We start from the raw sequence: 18,780 nt of genomic DNA, 5'->3' as shown, positions 1-18,780 counted from the left end.
GAATTTATTCAAGTAGAGAAGGCTGACTAGAAGTCCTTCAAGTCAATGAAAGTCCTAATGAAAGAAACGAAGCACACACTGACTGGCACATTATCACAAAGATGACAAGGGATTGAAATATATTTAAATTTTACCATACAGAAGCAAATCATTACAATAGTTCTTCAATTTTTATATTGTCATATAAAATGCTACTATGCTATTTCATCAAGTAACACAAAATAGTAACTATTCATCTAATGGGTGTTCTGTCTATATATTAAAATACTAATTTGCACATTTTGTTTTATTTTATTGTGATATTTTCCTTAAGGATACACACTCAAACTTGAAAGGTCAAATGTATAGAATAAGAAAATAAATAAATAAAATACCAACAATGTTAAATGAAAAAAAGAAATCAAGATTTAACCTTCTTGCCTCCCTATTTAATTAACACATTTTAGAGTGTTACTACATTTACTCCTAATGCTTCACTTATAAAACTTTGTCTCATATTTTGCAAGTTGTTGCTAAATGACGCTAGTAGAAGGGAAACCAATTTATTCATCATTAAATTAAATCATTAAATCTATTGTAGTGGAATCTAATGAAATGTTTTATTATCAATATCTTTAATTTCTAGATAAAATTGAATGTAAACCAATACAGAAGTGTAGATAATTGCTAATTCTTCTTAATATAGAGTCATTCATAAAGACAACCTACCCCAATAGTTAGCAATTAAATCGGTGAAACTATCTAATTACTTAACATGAAGAAAATCATATCTATCTCTGCTGCTTTAGGCATGAGTATGATGGTACCCAAAGAGTAGCTTGAACTGGAATTAATTCAGGTATCCACATGAAGTATCTAAGCAATAAACTGATTAGAGAGGAACAATAGCTACACAGAGAGAAAAATGATCTCAGTATGTTGATGCTTGGCAACAATCTGATAAGCAATCAGCTCTGACATGCTCAGAATGTGAAGTGTACCAGGAAAGTACTCATTTAAAGACAAAAAGTGACTTTCAATATCTTGAATTAAAAGGATCCTAATGTATCTAAAATTACACATATACTTTTAAATTAATTGTCTATGAATGATGAGACTTTTGTGTTCTAGTCAAGAGAATTTCTGAGAATATGAAAATTTCAAAATAACAAAATGAAGTAGGCTTCATTTTTTTCCAAGATTTCATATATATTATAGAAGTATATTGAGGGGTTTGAAATGTTTGTAAAAATTTTATAAAAATACAGAAAATAGCTAAAGAAAAGCTGAACTATTTGTTTTATTACATTGAATAATAAGTGATAGAAAACATCTACAGTGCGAATTTGTTTCTAGATTGCATGATTTTAAGCCTGATTTCTCCAGTAAAAACTCTTTTCTAATTGTAGCCCTGGCTGGAATATGTAGCTCTCTACTATTGATGTTTGGCCAGATACAAATTTAATATTTTCCGTTAGCCTCTCTCTCTCTCTCTCTCTCTCTCTCTCTCTCTCTCTCTCTCTCTCTCTCTCCAGATGTGTGTCTATGTACATGTGTGTGGATATACATGTATATAGTCACATACCCATCCATGCATTTATGTACTTAATATGCAATTTATACTTAGACATATATTCAAATTCTTTAATTTTTTGCCTAATATTAATATCAGAAAAAACTTGAAGAAGACATCTTTGTAAGTGTGAAAGCAATGACTTGAATCAATAACTTAATGGCAATTGTATTAACTTGGGTTTAATACTTTCAATGGAAGGAAATAAATAATGGTCTAAAATAGTTCTATGCTTCTCAAGAAACACCTAAAACAGCCTTAAGATACTTACGTACCTAGAAATATATACATAATTACTTTTTGAAAGGCATCTTTATTGACCTTTACCAACAAATGTCCTTATGCCTAAAGCTCTTTTTTTTGGGAAAACTAATATTCACTAAACATATAACTACTATGCTAATAACAATCTGAAAACAGTAAAATATATGAAATAAATTACTGAAAACATTTTTGAGCAACTGAATTTCTTCATTGCTTCCTTCTGTAAAATTGACCACTTTTCATTTATCATCTAAGTCTTAAGAAATCTATCCTCCACTGAGCATTGTAAAATGTTACACATATTTAAAGGTCATATCTGAGATATCAATATCCATGAGAACCAGAAATACACATTGTACAGATCCATATCCTTGAATCATAACTGGAATGATGGCACAGAAACTGGTGCTTAACCCTTGGATTACCTTCAGATAGTCCTCATATAAAGAGCAATCCTAATGCAAAGTATCTTAAAAGAACCTAAAAGGATAATTTCAAAAAAGAATTGAAACAAAAAAGCCTACAAAAATAATAAAGTAATAAAATTTTAATATAGTCATGGAAAATGAATTGAAAAACTAAAATCCAGACACTTGCACATATTTAACTGATCTATGCAACAATATTTTATGAAGACTTCATGTTTGGAAAATGTCTTATCCACCTCATGGTTGCTGAGTTGAGGACCACAGACACAGTGGTTGAAGTCATAGGCCTTGAATCCATGCTGTAATGTCTTATTCTCAATTGCTTACTAAATGATTCATATAAACCTGGACATCTCTACCACTGCCCATCTCAATACAAATTCTGATAAAAAATGTAATGTAATATCTACAAGTGCATGCAAAAGCATCTCTGTAATTGTCATTTAAATGTTGAATTATAAAAATGTGTGCATATTCTCTTTTCCATAGAGATAAATACTTAATAAATAACGAATATAAGAATAGCTCTAATATTTTAAAGTATTTTAGAGAATGAAAATATAGGTAAGTTGGGCAGAAAATTGTTATAAGAAAATAATATAGATTACTTAAAAGTTAAGGGAAATGGAGTTGGAAGTGGTTAGATGGGTAGTCAAAAATGTCAGATAATCTTAATTCAAGGTTTTTTGGAGTGAAAAATAGTTCTTATAAGTTCTTTCAAATTTCAATTTCTAGTGAAAGTATAAATTTACATGCACTCAGTCAAAATCATGGTAAATGGAAAAGACCACAAAGCATTCTCACTAAAATAAGCAATAAGATAACTATATCTTCTCTTTCGGCTCCTATTCACTGTAGTGCTTGAAATCTTACAGAGCAATGTAACAAGTAACAGAGATGAAAGGAACATGCATAAGGAAAGGAAAAGTCAAATTACCCTTATTTTAGATGACACAATTCTGTATAAAAGGCCTTAAAGACTCTGCCAGAAAACTGATACCATTGACAAAAGCACTCAGAAAAGAACCAGGGTACAAAATGAACACACAAAATTCAATAGCCTACCTTTATACACAATAACAAGCTGACTCAGAAAGAAATCTAGAAACCAGTCCCACTCAGCCTGGAAGAAAATGTAGATCTTGGGTTAAATCTAACTAAAAAAAAAAAAAGGCTATTGTGAAGGGTGTCATTTCCCTAATTTCTTTCTCAGCCTGATTATTTTTTGAATAGAGGAAGGCTACTGATTTGTTTGAATTCACTTATATCCAGCCACTTGGCTGAAGTTGTTTATCACATTTAGGAGTTCTCTGGTGGAAGTTTTGGGGTCACTTAAGTATACCATCATATTGTACTAAATACTTCAATACACTGAAGAGAGTAACTGAAGATGACATAAGAAAATAGAAAGACCTTCCTGTGCCACCTTATTTTAGAGCCAAGTTCTCTTCCTGAAATTGAGACCCACTGTTTTGTCAAGGTTAAATATGGAATGAGCTCCTATGAATGAACCTCTTGTCTCTGCCTTCCAAACATTATAGGTACTCTTTGCCATCCCTGGCTTTTATGTAGGTAATAGAGGTCAGAACTCAAGTCCTCATGGTTACTTTAACAACTGAGCCTATTTGATGACCTCTGATAACTACTTCTGACAGTATTATTTGAAAGCTCAAAAGATACAAGGCATAAGGAAATTCTCATGATTCTGAAGAGCCATAGGAGAGAATGATAGTATTTTGTGCCATTTTATATAATGCCCTTTAAATAATAAGCAGTTAGTGTTTGGATAGTCTGTCAATAAATTAGAAAAAAATAAATTGAAAAAGTCTATGTTAATAAAAATATTTTAAAAATTAAAGGAAAAAGTTTCATTTATAAAGTATTTTGGAAAATCTATAAAGAGAGAGCATGAACAGTTCTATTTTGCTGTATAAAATATTTTCTTCTTAAGGTTATTAGAACCTTCAAAGACAGGCTCATGCTAGAGAAGGAAATAGACTTTGAGGCAGGTGAATTGAAGGTTTCAGATGCCTTGCAGTTCTGAAAGGTTGAGACTGCAAAATGAGAAGATAGAAACTACTGTTGCTTCCAATTCTCTACCAGATTTTGCATGATTTTTAATATTCCAAGTGAATTACAGCACCAGACAAATATAATTATTGCAGTACTGTGATGACTAACAGCAGCAATGTATATTTAAAAACAATTTCCTCATTGGATATTTTCTATGGAGACATTGAAAAGGTGATCTCTATATAAGTATAAATAAGCCCATGGATTTAAATAATAATAATAATGAAAAATGTGTATATGATGTTCAAATATTATTAAGTAATATTTCTAAATATAGAATGAAATCTTAAAAAAAACAGCAAGAATTTTAAGATAATAAATTCATGATTAAAATGTGATGCTGACATTGTAATAGACAATCTGTAACTGATTTGAGGCAAGTTTTTTTAACCAGAAACAAATTTTGTGAGGTCATCATTACCTGGGATTTTATAGAAATAAAGCACTGGGTTATAAACTTCAGAATAAACCCTTAAATTCCAAGACTGAAATCCTTCCATGTCTATACATGTTACCAATTTTTAAAATATGAAGCATCACACTTTTTTTTCACACTAATACATTGCCACCATTGTATGTATGTTCTTCCTTCCGTCTTCTTGTCATGATAACTAACCTAAACTTTTTACCTGCATCCTTCAGAGCCCTGACCTCACTCATCTTCTGTATGAACCCCAAAACCTACTTTCTCTGTGCTTCCTTTGCAATATCTGACTACATAATGATCATAATTCTTTAATGCTTAATCAACCAAGTTGTCAAATCATGTGTGTGTGTGTGTGTGTTTGTGTATGTTGTTTCATGTTCACAAAATACAATATATTGCTATATTTAAGTAAAATATTTACCTTGATTGGATTAGATCATTGGGACTGAAAATTGATGGCAGATACTCTGGCCAATAGGAGTCTTAAAGTTCACTTTCAAATACAAATATTCTCAATCTGCAAGACACATCTAACATTAAATATCAATGCTAAACCTAAATACCATTTACCTTATTTTCATTTACTGCAAAGCATTTGCAATGAAGGCAAACAGCAAGTTATTTTATTGGCTGCAGTATCTTACCAGTACATGGAGAAAACTGCATAAGTGTAACCAAGAGGCTCTGCTTGCTTGTATCTGTCGTTCAGACAAGCTTTAATGCTGGCCTCAGCTTTCAGTAAACGTGAATCCCACAACCTTTGAGATTCTGATAAACCAGAGAGCATAAATGATCATTCCCAACACACTCACCCTGACAAAAATGTGAGGCAAGTAAAGGTTTTCTTAGACATATAATTATAATAGTTAAATATTATATTATGATTGTTGAAATAGAAAGCATGTCTTGTGACTGGTCTCAATTTTGAACATGAGAGATGAAAACAAAACACTAAGAAGCAGTCTAGTGTTTATTCTACAGCTACTTTTATAGGAGAACATCCATATGGAAGTAAAATTACATCCTGTTCGCTCCTAAAAAAATCATACTTATTCTTCCTTTATAAAATTTTGAGGCACAGATAATTTTTTCATTTTACTTTATTTAAATCTCAATATCAGTTATAAAGATTATAAAATATTAAGAGCTTCAGACTAATATATCTCTTACTTGTTTGGCATACTACATTTCTTACTTCAAATTATATTTTTGGTTTTAGGGTATAGAGCATATATGAATGTAAAATAAGAATAACTATGAGAAATGGAAGTAGGAATATACATAAGCTATTTTAACCTAAAAATAACAAATTATGTCTTTACTGTGTCTTACCAATCCATATAACTAACAACAAGAAGGTGAAGAATGCCTATATATAAGCTTTGTCATATATTTGGGAGCAAAAACATTTTTAATTTATTTATTTATATTTTATCTGTGTGAGTGTTTGACTGCATGTATATATGTGCATCTTCTGTATGTCTGGCACTTGTAGAAACCTGGAAGTGGCATCAAATCCTCTGGAAATGTAGTTACAGATAGTTGTAAACTGCTGTATGCAGTTGTAAACTGGTGCAGAGAACTGAGCTTGCTTCCTCTCTAAGAGTAGACGTCGCTCTTGACCACTGAGCCATTTCTCCAGTCCCAGCAATAACATGTTTTCAACTTGTATTCAGCTTTCCTGTAGAAAGCAGTCTAAGCATGTGGACAATTTTTTTTAAATTTTGTTCTAAATTATTACTAAAAAGAATATGTAATCAAGACTGAAGCCCCTGGAAATCCCTGCCATATGTCATTTTGCTATTTCCCTTGTATTTTAAGAAAAACTGTATGCTGTGGTAACATAGAGTCAGGCATTAGAGAAGTTAGAGGATACAGGTGTACTTGAAATCCTCTTAAGTAAGTGGTATCAGTGACCACTCTTCTAATTTCATAGAAGATTTAAAATTCTTCTCAGCATGTGTCTCACTGGAAGTCAACTTTCAAACCCTATTAGCCAGAAAGGCAATCAATATGAGGATTTTGAACTTTAAAGTAACTGATATCAAATTTAATATATTTATAATGAGGACTAAAAGGAAGTGGGAATTTGCACATCTCTTTAATAAAATTTCATAAGTAACAACATAAAACAAACAAACAAAAAGAGTAGCTAATAGAATAACACAATAACAGAATGGAAAGTGGGTGTTCTTCTAAAGACAAGAAACTCATCTCACAGTTTGTTAGTATTTTCAAAGTCATTTACAAAATTTTGAAAATATTTCTGGTATTAGAGGTAGTGATGAAGTGTTACTGACAAGAAACAAGAAAAGTGAATAGTAAAGGAAGCCATATTTCATGTGGCCTTGGCACAGTGGGCTCATGTAATTTAACACATAAAGCAACAGTCTCTTGAGTTGTAGTAGAGTAGTATGTAGTTTTCAATAAAATTGCACTTATCATACTCTGCCTCTGCCTGCCTATGGCACCTTATTCAATACACATTTACAACTAATGAATATTTATTTGTATGTACATATAAGTAAATTTACATAAGACATGTGATTTTCTCTTTTAATTCAAAATTTCTGTTACTATTGTTTAAAGGAAACAAATACTATATTGTACAAATGATAACTTTAAAAATAAATATAGTTAATATTATCAGCTATGTAAAATAACAGGTATAAATGAAAATTCTGGGGGAGACTGAACCATTTGTTATTGTAGACATGCAAGAATTTATAAACTAAGCAATAGTTTAAAGTGTTCTAACAAAAATCATACACAATTTTTAAAACATCTAACGTCATCATCCAAACAATACAACATGTATAACAAAATGAACATGAGTAAAGATAAAAATTAAGATCTTAACAATAAAAGTGAATTCTCACAGTTTGAAATTTAAATAGCTTCAAAATAATTATATGAGTAGGTATGTACATGCTTTATATGATCAAAATTGCACATTACAGAAAACATTGACACAATGTCTTTCTTCCATGTATATGATCCCCTCCATCTTCACTTTAGATAGTTTCATACTCCTACAAATGACTCCTTAGATGTCATGTTATATGTGTGAGATAAAATATGTGATTTTGTTTTGCTTCCTCTGGCTTATTTTGCTTTATGCAACACATTCGAATTCTGTTTGTCATCTAGACAGGATTCCTATTTTTGCTGTTTTAATTAATTAATATGAATACATAAAAATTTCATGTTGTTCTGACTTAGATTCTTTCACATTTAGATCAAGGAGTAGCAAAGCTGGATCATATGACGTTTATTTTTTTATTTCTTGAGAAATCTTCATTATTGGTTTACTGATGTCTGTATTGCAACTACTAGTTTATATACCAAAACAGCACATAGATTTTTTTTCCTGTATCCCAACCAAGACATTTCTTTTTTTTCCAGCTTTTTTGACTAGGATAAAAATAGAATGTTCTTTATTTACATTTTCTGATGGCTAAGTATGATGATCATATTTAAAATTTTCAATTAATTTATTCTTTGACAATTTTATACATGTTTATTGTTCACATCTCTTTTAATCTTCCTCTCTTATATACCCAACCTCTTTCCCCTTCCTCTGAAAAGTCTCCATCCCACTTTCATGTAGTATTTTTCTTCTTATTTTTGTTTTTATTTGTGACATGCTGCATTTAGCCAAGGCCACTCATATGGCCAAGAATATGGAACCATGCACTGGGGTATGAGGAATATGTCAAGGCTATGTTCCTGAAGACAATGACCTTCTAACTTTTTCAGTCACTGTCAGATTCCATTGCCCCTCCTGCAAGGAGCAGGATACCATGTGACTCTCCCTCAAACATGACTGAATGCTTAGCAGCTTACCTTCTTCATTACTAGACAAGAACTGCCATAATTAGTATCATATTGAAACGTCTATTTCTCAGTTACTTTTAAAGTATGACTTTGCCATATATGTTAACTTTTTCTGGTAGTTATTTGCTTTGAGGCTTAAAATAAATCAAAGCATACTTCAGAATCTCAGGAGACAGCTTGGATTTTAAACTGATACATTTGCCTAGAATTTTTTCCTAAAAGGTTTTTATATGATTTGGTCCTATACTCTTAATTCCTCTATCTAGCATTCGATTTCTTGTATTATATTCTGATTAATCTGTTTATGCCTGATGCTTTCTACTGCTTTTTATTAGACTAAGTTTTTTATCAGAAACCTTTTTTTCTTCAAAACCTCTGTCTCTTTGCTGCACTTCACATCATGATTTTAGACTTTCTCTTTTTTTTCTGACTTTCTCATCAACATTATATATTGACTCAATCACTTGATTCAGTGATTGTATCATTTTTTGAAACAATTGATCATTTACATAAGAAGAATTTTGAATTTTTTCCCAATGTTTCAACTGTTCCAGTACAATTAGTAGATTCAATAATTGAGGAATTATGTTCATTTGGAGATATTAAGTTGCCTTGATGTTTCATATTTCTTGTGTTATGATTTGTACATATTTTCTTACTGAAACATCTTTGGACTTTAGTTTGAGCTCCTTACATATTATGGTTTACAAATAAGAGGATAAAGAAGACTCAATGATGGTAATAACATCAAACCAGTAAAATATAGAAGTACACATAAAATTGATTACAGCCAACCACTGAACACTAAGATTCATGGAACAAAAAGTGACAGAAATCATACTATAAAGTGATAAATTACTGATGGTAAATATAAAATTAGTAAGTGAAGAAAATAAAGGAGCAGAAAAAAAGAAAAAGGAAAATAATGAGTTGTAGTTCAAAAAGGAAATGGTAAGAAAAATGAAAAACAGAATGAAGTACAGTGCAAGAAAAGAGTGCAGCAGAAAAAAAAATCCAAGAGAAACATAGATGTTTAAGGAGAAAAACAAATGTTATAAACAATATCTTTTCAAAAATATAATAAAATGAGGGCTAAATATTTGGCATAGTAGTTAAGAAGGTTTGCTGCTCATGCAGAGAATCTAGGTTCAGTTTTCTACACAAATGACAAGTCTACACAAAGGTATTAAGGAAGACAAAAGGAGTCCAAGTTTTATACAAATGAATTATTCTCAGTGCTTCCAAAACCTGCTCAATATGAAGCACAGCCTGAATAAAGAGTTGTAGAAGGCAAGTACTCCCCAGAGCTGTCAGTTTATGATAGCAGTAAAGTGCTTAGCAGATAAGAAAATTTGGTCAGTCCTACCACTATGGTCAACTTCTGGGTTAAACATACTCTTTTGCCTCTGAAGCTGGTACATTGCTGGAAATATCAGGAGTGACAAAGTGTATACTCTTGTGTAGGTGGTCATGCAGGACTACTGACTGTCATCATCAAATCCTCCAAATGGACTTTGGACTTCCAAAAACTATGGCTTTGTTCTGATTGCCACTCTCAGTCTCTTTTCACCAAGACCATCTCATTAACATTCAGGATGAGGTCCTGTGACTTCTGTCTTCACTAGCCAAAAGCTAGAGAGAGTTTTTTGTATACTCCTTTTATTACATATTATTTTTGTTTATTTTCATTTATCCTATGACTTATGGTGATTTATAATATTTTTCTTCTTATCTTTTTCTCTTTGGAATAGAACATGTTTGTTGGGTTGGGGTTGATATTCACATTTACTAGTTACTTGCAAATCTACCATATAACCTGCATCCATATAATCAATTATTTTAAAAAGCAACAAGAGTGTTTTTTATTAATCTTATAAAATTATTTCTTTGCTTACACATCTTTCCTTATACATATATCATAAATATACATGTATTTATGTTTGCACTTCTAATAAAGACCTAAAACCTTTGCACATTCTACAAGTCTATGCTACATATTTCTCCAATCATGTCTCTCACTGCTGTTGTTTACAAAATGGGTCTTTGAATAATCATAGTATTGAATCAAAATCTCCAAACTTGGAGCAGTACCATTCACTTTTTGTTTTTTTGTAATTAAAAACCCTTCACAGAGTCTTTTTCATCCTTTGTTCTTAAATGAGTCTTAACACTAAACAACAAAGTTTCCAGAAGCTTCAACTAACTACTCTATTCAAAGTAGTTTCAGTCTCCTACTTGTTTGTTCTCTTCCTGTAACAACTTTACATTATTTACTTATCTTCATATAATATTTATAATTTGATTATTGAGTTGTTAGTATATTTTGAGCATTGTTAAATTCAACCATGTTTCTTTTTTTTTTCTTTTTCAGTTTCAAAGGCTGGATAACTGTTAAGTTTATTTGGTCTGTGTAGTTTCATTTTTCTGGTTCTGTTCATTTGTGTAGTAGTCATTTATTGAACCCTTACTATACCAAAAATTAGGATTTTTTAAAAAAGTCAGTACATTAACTTAAAAGGCAGTCAAGCAAATTATTAAATTATCTATATGTTTTAAAAGGCCATCAACCATCTTTCTAAGAGTATCATCAGAGACATACTGAAGACAGAGGTTTTATTTCAGAGATTTTCATTCAGAGGTTGCAGTTGACATCTGAAGAAAGACAGAAAGTCAAGTGAATATATACAGGAAAAAGCATTCCAGGAAGGAAGAAGTCAGGACCAAAACTGTAGTCATATGATAAAAGATCAGTGCATCTATCTTACTGCAGTAAAAGATGAAAAAAAAAACAGGAAATAAAGCCTAACCTAAAAACAACAAGTCACAAATAAAGCCATCAATTCTATTATAAAATATTTAGACTTAAGCATAACTAAAAATAGCTAACAAATGGATAGAAATAAAGAATAAGTATGGACTAATTAATTCTTTTAAGATTATTTAATTTCTTCTGTTTGACATTATACACACACACACACACACACACACACACACACACACACACACAGACTATGATTTTTTCCATAGTTCAAAACGCCTTAGATGGTAATTCTGTAAAGGAAAGATATTTGACAAATAAGCGGTGTACAAAACCAACACAATATTACATGAGATGACAATAGGTCTCAAATGTAGTAGAATGATGATTGTGCCAACCAGAATATGATCATAGCTGTATTATCCTTCTGAAAACATGGTGGGTTCCTATGCTTGGGTTCATCAGACAACAGCATACTTACATATTTGATTGATGTACTAAAGAATAAAGAGTTAAAAATATATTCATATTTTCTTCTTGCTATCCTTCAAAATTCATTCTTCTACGTTTTATTTTCATCAATTTATTTTCACAAGAAACAGTACAGTAGAAAAAGAAGAGTTAGTGTAGTTCTGCAGTAAATCTGCTATACAGGAGCAAGGAACCCTCTATATACAAATTAGAAAGTTATTCTGATGGGTCAAGGCTACCATTAACTTATTCATTGTCACTACAGTTGCTTGGTAATAATGTGCTACATGCATTAATCCAATATTGAAGGAAATATTGAAAATAATATGATCACGTTCACTTAATATCTTTTTCTTTTTTCATATGCTATGCAGAAAACTGGCCAATGAATAAATAACTCCTTTTTTTACATATCAGCCAGACTGGATATTAAGAGGAAACAATGTGTAGATGATTCCAAGAAATATGAAATGTAATAAAAATATTTCATTTATACACATATCTATAATTGTTATAATTGGTATGTATCAAGGCTATATTTAGAATCCTACATGCTTTTAAACTATTTCTTCAAAACTAAAATGATACAAATTTTATTAGAATTTTTAAAGAAACCAAAAGAGTGCGACAAAAGTCTCAACTGTCAAAAAATGATAATTCTTATAAAACTTCTTTCATTTGTCTAAAGGAAAGTCAACAAAGTACCACTCTAGGTCATATTTTAAAGATGAATTTAATTAGTCCAATTTAATTTCTAATTTTTAATACACCCCTATAGAATGATAAAGTCAATTATAAGCCATTTGGTACATACTAATAGATGGTATTTTGAACTCTAAATAACTGAATTAGGTCAAATCAATGTAAGAAGAGATCATGAACTGAGTCCTAACCAAAGTCCTATGACTTTAAAAGTGGTAAATACTATGGTCAAAATATATTCATATTTGAGTCAAATCTGTGCCTAAACTCCTGTTTTACTTAAACTACTTCCAAGACATCTAGGCCACAACATGATAACAATGTGACTGCCAGTATCCTCTTAAAACCTATAATACATAACATAGTTATATTGTTTTTTAATATTTAAGTCACATTGTGTAACATTTTAAAGCTTTCTTTTAGTATCTAAAAGTTTACCTATAAGATTTAAATGTTTATGACTTAAACACACCATCATTCACACAATTGTATTGCAGAAAGAAAACACATTATTTGAACACAACACTAAACATGGACTAAAACCTCAAAGTGTATTGAAAGTTACAACTTCCAGTTCCTTGCTTGTTCAGTGACTTCACAATGGAGACAGAAACTGCCATTTATATGCACTTTATAATCTATAAATTATTCATCAATTGCAAATGTCAAAGCTATAGTAAGCTATGCATTATTATGATCATCATTAATTATTGGCATGGTTATTTATAGTTCTCCAATGACAGCTTTTGGATTCCATTTGGTTTCTTACAAATAAAAGTTTATGGAAGCTAAGGGAGAGGTAACAGAATACCAAGCACCTATGTAGGCTTAGATTTTTCAAAACCAACTTTAATTATGGTTCTTTAATGCTTCATTCTCCCTTCAAGCCTAACACCACCAGAAGTAAGGAAAAAGAAAGGTTAATAGGAAACAGGGTTTGTGGACTTATTTAGAAATAGTTCTTTGTGGGAATTCCAGGCTTCATTGTCAGCAGTCCAGTCCACTAGCAGAACATCAAACATGAATCAGTACTGGCAGTCTAGTTCATTTTGCAAACACTAAACATACATCAGTAGCAGCAGCTTGATCCAGAAGAAACTTTGAAGTTCTACCAATCACCATGAGTCTACAGAAGTCCAGGAAGCAGCCAGAATACCGCCAGAAGTTCCTTGGTGTGTTTCTCTCAGTGAAATCTCAACAAGTGAAGATCAGCAAAGAAAGCATGACAAGTCAATACAAAAGTGCCATCAGCGGAGACCAGCATCAGTGAAACCCTATGATGACCAGCAAAGAGTTGAAAGACAAAGCAATGCAAGAGCACGCTCTGCTGCCTATTGGGTTATATTTATATTCTTTTCAAACATTAGATACCACTCAAGCATTCACTCCAGCAAAACATCGAATGCTCTTTCATCAAATAACTTCCAGAAAAATCTGCCACGTCTTTTCTCAGTAAAACATCTTCTTATAAGATAATTTCTAGAAAAACATCAAATGACACAACTGAATCTCCTTCAAAACTAGAAATTCCTATTTCACATCTACTTATTTGTTTTTAATCTGCTCATTTTCTTCCACAGGAATATAATGTGTTCATTTTCCATTTAAGTGTTAGTCTTCAACAATACTTGAACTTAGAACCACAGGGCACTTTACAACTCTAAAATTTTACACTATATGAAGAATGAAGAAGAGAAAGACCAGGAATACTTACTAAAGGAGAGGCATGACTGACTCAGGAAAAACGCTACACAAAAGAAGAAATGGAAGCCTTCTAGGAAGGACCTCTGCTGAGAACTTCTCAAGATATTGAATGTCTTAGCAATATCAGAGGCAAACAGAAGGTACTATGATGGAAATACAAATCTTTTTAAGTTTAGCAAGGTCCAGTGACATTTTCTCAAATGGAACATTCTGAACTGAGTCACAGGATGTATTTTGGTATATTTGAACAAGTATTTTTCTGAAACATTTAGTTTTACCTTTTTAAATGCACTGAATTTATTCTTTCAAAAGTTAGCTAGATATTAGTACATATTTTAACATAAAACAGCCATAAAATACAACTACAGCAGTATGGCACTTAATATTAATTGTTACTTTGACAAGATCTGTATTTAGGAGACAAACCTGTATATACAGTCACAAACAATTTCAAATGAATTTGTTGAGATGGAAAAACAAAAATATGTGCTTAACTGAATAAAGAGAAGAATAGAGATGCCAAAGTGGGCTAGGAAAACCCAATAAAATATCAATCATACAAAAAGGTGTACAATTAACTAAGAAGTTTAAAACATGTGAGAAATGATGTTCTCAGAGTAAGAGTATACCACATTTTTTAAACTATTCACTCTACCTCCAGTTCATTGAAACTCTCACCATCAACCCTGCCCACAATCCTTCCCAAGTTTCCCCTCCACTGCTCCCTGAGTATCCACCAACACTGGAACATTAAGTCTTTATGAGACTATAGGCAAATCCTCTTCCACTGAGGCCCCAAACAAGGCATCCCAGTTAGAAGAACATATTCCACAGACTGGAAACAGCTTTTGGTATAATCCAGCTGTAGTTGTTCAGTGCCCACTTGAAGATCAAGCTGCACATCTACTACATATGTGCAGGGAGGCCTAGGTCCAGCCTTTATATGTTCTTTGATTGATGGATTTTTATCTGAGTGTCCCAAGGATCCAATATCTGTGGGTTGTCCTGTAGTGTGACTATCCCCTCCTTGATCCACAATTCATCTTCCTGTTCTTTCATAAGACTCCTTAAGTTTCATCCACTGTTTGACTGTGGCATCTGCAACTGTCTGAGTCAGTTGCTGGGTGGAGCCTCTCAGAGGACAGCCATGCTAGACTCCTATCTGCAAGCATAATAGAAAACCAATAATAATGTCAGGGATTAGTGCTTGCCCATGGGATGGGTCTCAAGTTGGACCTGTTATGGGTTGGCCATTTCCTCAGGCTCTGTTCCATGTTCTTGTAGACAGGATGAATATGGGATTAAAAGTTTTGTGGATGGGTTGATGTCCGTATTGCTCCATTGAGGTTTCTGTCTGGCTACAGAAGGTGGCCTGTTCAGGTTCCATAGCCTTAATGTTATAAGTCACAGCTAAGGACACCCCCATTGATTCTTGGGTGCCTCTTTTATACCAGGTATCTGTCTCTTCCTGGAGATGGCTCCTATCCCCACTCCAGCCCTATCAGTTGCAGATTTTCATTCATTCTCATACCCATCTGGCCATCTCTTCTGTCTTTCCTCACACCTGATCCTAAAACTCCCATTCCCCTCCCCATCTCTTCACCCACCTAGTTACCTCTCTCCATCAGCCTCTTATAACTGTTTTATTCCATCTTCTAAGTGAGATTCAAGCATCCTCCCTTTGAACTTCCTTCTTTGGGTCTGTGGAATATAGCATGGGTAGCCTGTATTTTATGACTAATATCCACTTATAAGTGAGAACATGCCATACATGTTCTTTTGGGACTAGGTTACCTCACTCAGGATGATGCACTCAAGCTCTCTCTATATGAATGCAAAATTCATGATGTCTTTGTTTCTAATAGCTGAATCATATTCCATTTTGTAAATGTACCACATTTCCTTTAACCATTCTTTGTTTGAAGGACATCTAGGCTATTTCTAGTTTTTGTCCACTATGAATAAAGCCAGTATGAATGTCCTTGTGGTATAGTGTTGCCTATTTTGGGTATATGCCCAGGAGCTGAATAGTTGGGTACTAATGTAGAACTAGTCCCGATTTTCTGAGAACCCACCAAATTAATTTACAAAGTGGTTTTACAAGCTTTCCCTCCCACTATCAATGGAGGAGTGTTCCCCTTGCTCCATATCCTTGTCAGCTTGTGCTATCTCTTGAGTTTTTTATCTTAGTCATTCTGATGGGAATAAGATGAAACCTCAAAGTTGTTTTTATTTGTATTTCCCTGATGACTAAGGACTTTGAACATTTCAAGTTCTTGTTGCCTCCAAGATTCCTCCATTGAGACTTCTCTATTTAGCTCTGTATCCCAATTCTTTTTTTTTATTGGATATTTTATTTACATTTCATATGTTATCCCCTTACCCCATCCCCCACTCACCCGGGAACCCCCCATCCCCTTACCTCTCCTCCTTCTTCTTCCGTGGATGTAACCCCCATCTACCCCCCCACTCCCACTTCCCCACCCTCAAAATTCCCACCCCCTGGGGCATCCAGCCTTCATGAGGTCAAGGATCTCATCTTCCACCTGTGCCCAGCTTGGCCCTCCACTCTTACATATTCAGCTGAAGCCCTGGATCCCTCCCTAAGTGCTCCCAGGCTGGTGGTTTAGACCCTGGGAGCTGTGGTTGGTTGGTATTATTGCTCTCCTCATGGTGCCACAAACCCTTTCAGCTCCTTCAGTCCTCACTCTAACTCCTCCATTGAGAACCTCATGATCAGTTCAATGGCTAGTTGTGAGCATCTGCCTCTGAATATGTCAGACTCTTGAAGGCCTCTGAGGAGACATCCATATCAGGCCCTTATCAGCATGCACTTCCTGACTTCCACATCAGCATCTACCTTTGGTGATTGCACATGGGATGGATACTCAGGTGGAAAGGTCTTCAAATGGCCCCTCCTTCAGTTTCTGTCCCTCACTTTGTCTCCATATTTGCTCCCTTGAGTATTTTGTTGCTCCTTCTAAGAAGAACTGAATCACCCCCACTTGGTCTTCCTTTTTTATGAGCTTCATGTGGCCTGTGAGTTGCATCTTGGGCATTTCAAGGTTCTGGGCTAATATCCAATAATCAGTGAGTGAATACCATGTGTGTTCTTTTGTGATTAGCTTACTTCACTCAGGATGATAATTTCTAGTTCCATCCATTTACCTAGGAACCTCTCGAATTCATTGTTTTTAATAGCTGAGTAATACTCCATTGTGTAAATATACCACATTTTTTGAATCCATTCCTCAGTTGAAGGACATCTGGGTTATTTCCAGCTCCTGGCTATTATAAATAAGGCTGCTATGAACATAGTTGAGCATATGCCCTTGTTATATGTTCGAGCATCTTCTGGGTATATGCCTAGGAGTGGTATAGCTGGATCCTCAGGTAATGTTATGTCCAATTTTCTGAGGAACCGCCAGATTGATTTCCAAAGTGGTTGCACCATCTTGCAGTCCCACCAACAATGGAGGAGTGTTCATCTTTCTCCACACCCTCGCCAGCATCTACTATCACCTGAGTTTTTAATCTTAGCCATTCTGACTGGTGTGAGATGGAATCTCAGAGTTGTTTTGATTTGCATTTCCCTGATGACTAAGGACACTGAACATTTCTTTAGGTGCTTCTCGGCCATTCAAGTTTCTTCCATTGAAAATTCTTTGTTAAGCTCTATACCCCATTTTTTAATAGGGTAATTTGGTTGTCTGGAGTCTAATTTCTTGAGTCCTTTGTATATATTGGATATTAGCCCTCTATCAGATGTAGGATTGGTAAAGATCTTTTCCCAATTTGTTGGTTGTTGTTTTGTCCTATTGACAGTGTCCTTTGCCTTACAGAAACTTTGCAATTTTATGAAGTCCCATTTGTCAATTCTTGATCTTAGAGCATATGCCATAGGTGTTCTGTTCAGGAACTTTTCCCCTGTGCCCAAGTATTTGAGGCTCTTCCCCACCTTCTCTTCTATTAGTTTCAGTGTATCTGGTTTTATGTGGAGGTCCTTTATCCACTTAGACTTGAGCTTTGTACAAGGAGATAAGAATGGATCAATTTTCATTCTTCTACATGTTGTCCTCCAGTTGAACCAGCACCATTTGTTGAAAATGCTGTCCTTTTTCCACTGGACAGTTTTAGCTCCACTGTCAAAGATCAAGTGACCATAGGAGTGTGTGTTCATTTCTGGGTCTTCAATTCTATTCCATTGATCTTCCTGCCTGTCTCTGTACCAATACCAGGTAGTTTTTATCACTATTGATCTGTAGTACAGCTTGAGGTCAGGGATGGTGATTCCTCCAGAAGTTCTTTTATTGTTGAGAATAGTTTTCGCTATCCTGGGTTTTTTGTTATCCAATTCTTAATTTGGTTCTTTGGGTTGTTGGTTTCTAACTTTTTGAGTTCTCTGTAAATTTTGAACATGGGCCCGCTGTCAGATACAGGGTTGGTGATGATACTTTCCTAATCTGTGGGCTGTGGATTTGTCCTATCAATAGCATCATTTGTCTTATAGCTTTGCAGTCCCATAAGGTCCTATTTATCAACTGTTAACCTTAGAGCTTGAGCC

This window comes from Grammomys surdaster, unplaced genomic scaffold (genome assembly GCF_004785775.1).
Source record: "Grammomys surdaster isolate TR1022 unplaced genomic scaffold, NIH_TR_1.0 97, whole genome shotgun sequence".
Classification (NCBI taxonomy): Eukaryota; Metazoa; Chordata; class Mammalia; order Rodentia; family Muridae; genus Grammomys; species Grammomys surdaster.
This window is presented reverse-complemented; position numbering follows the sequence as displayed.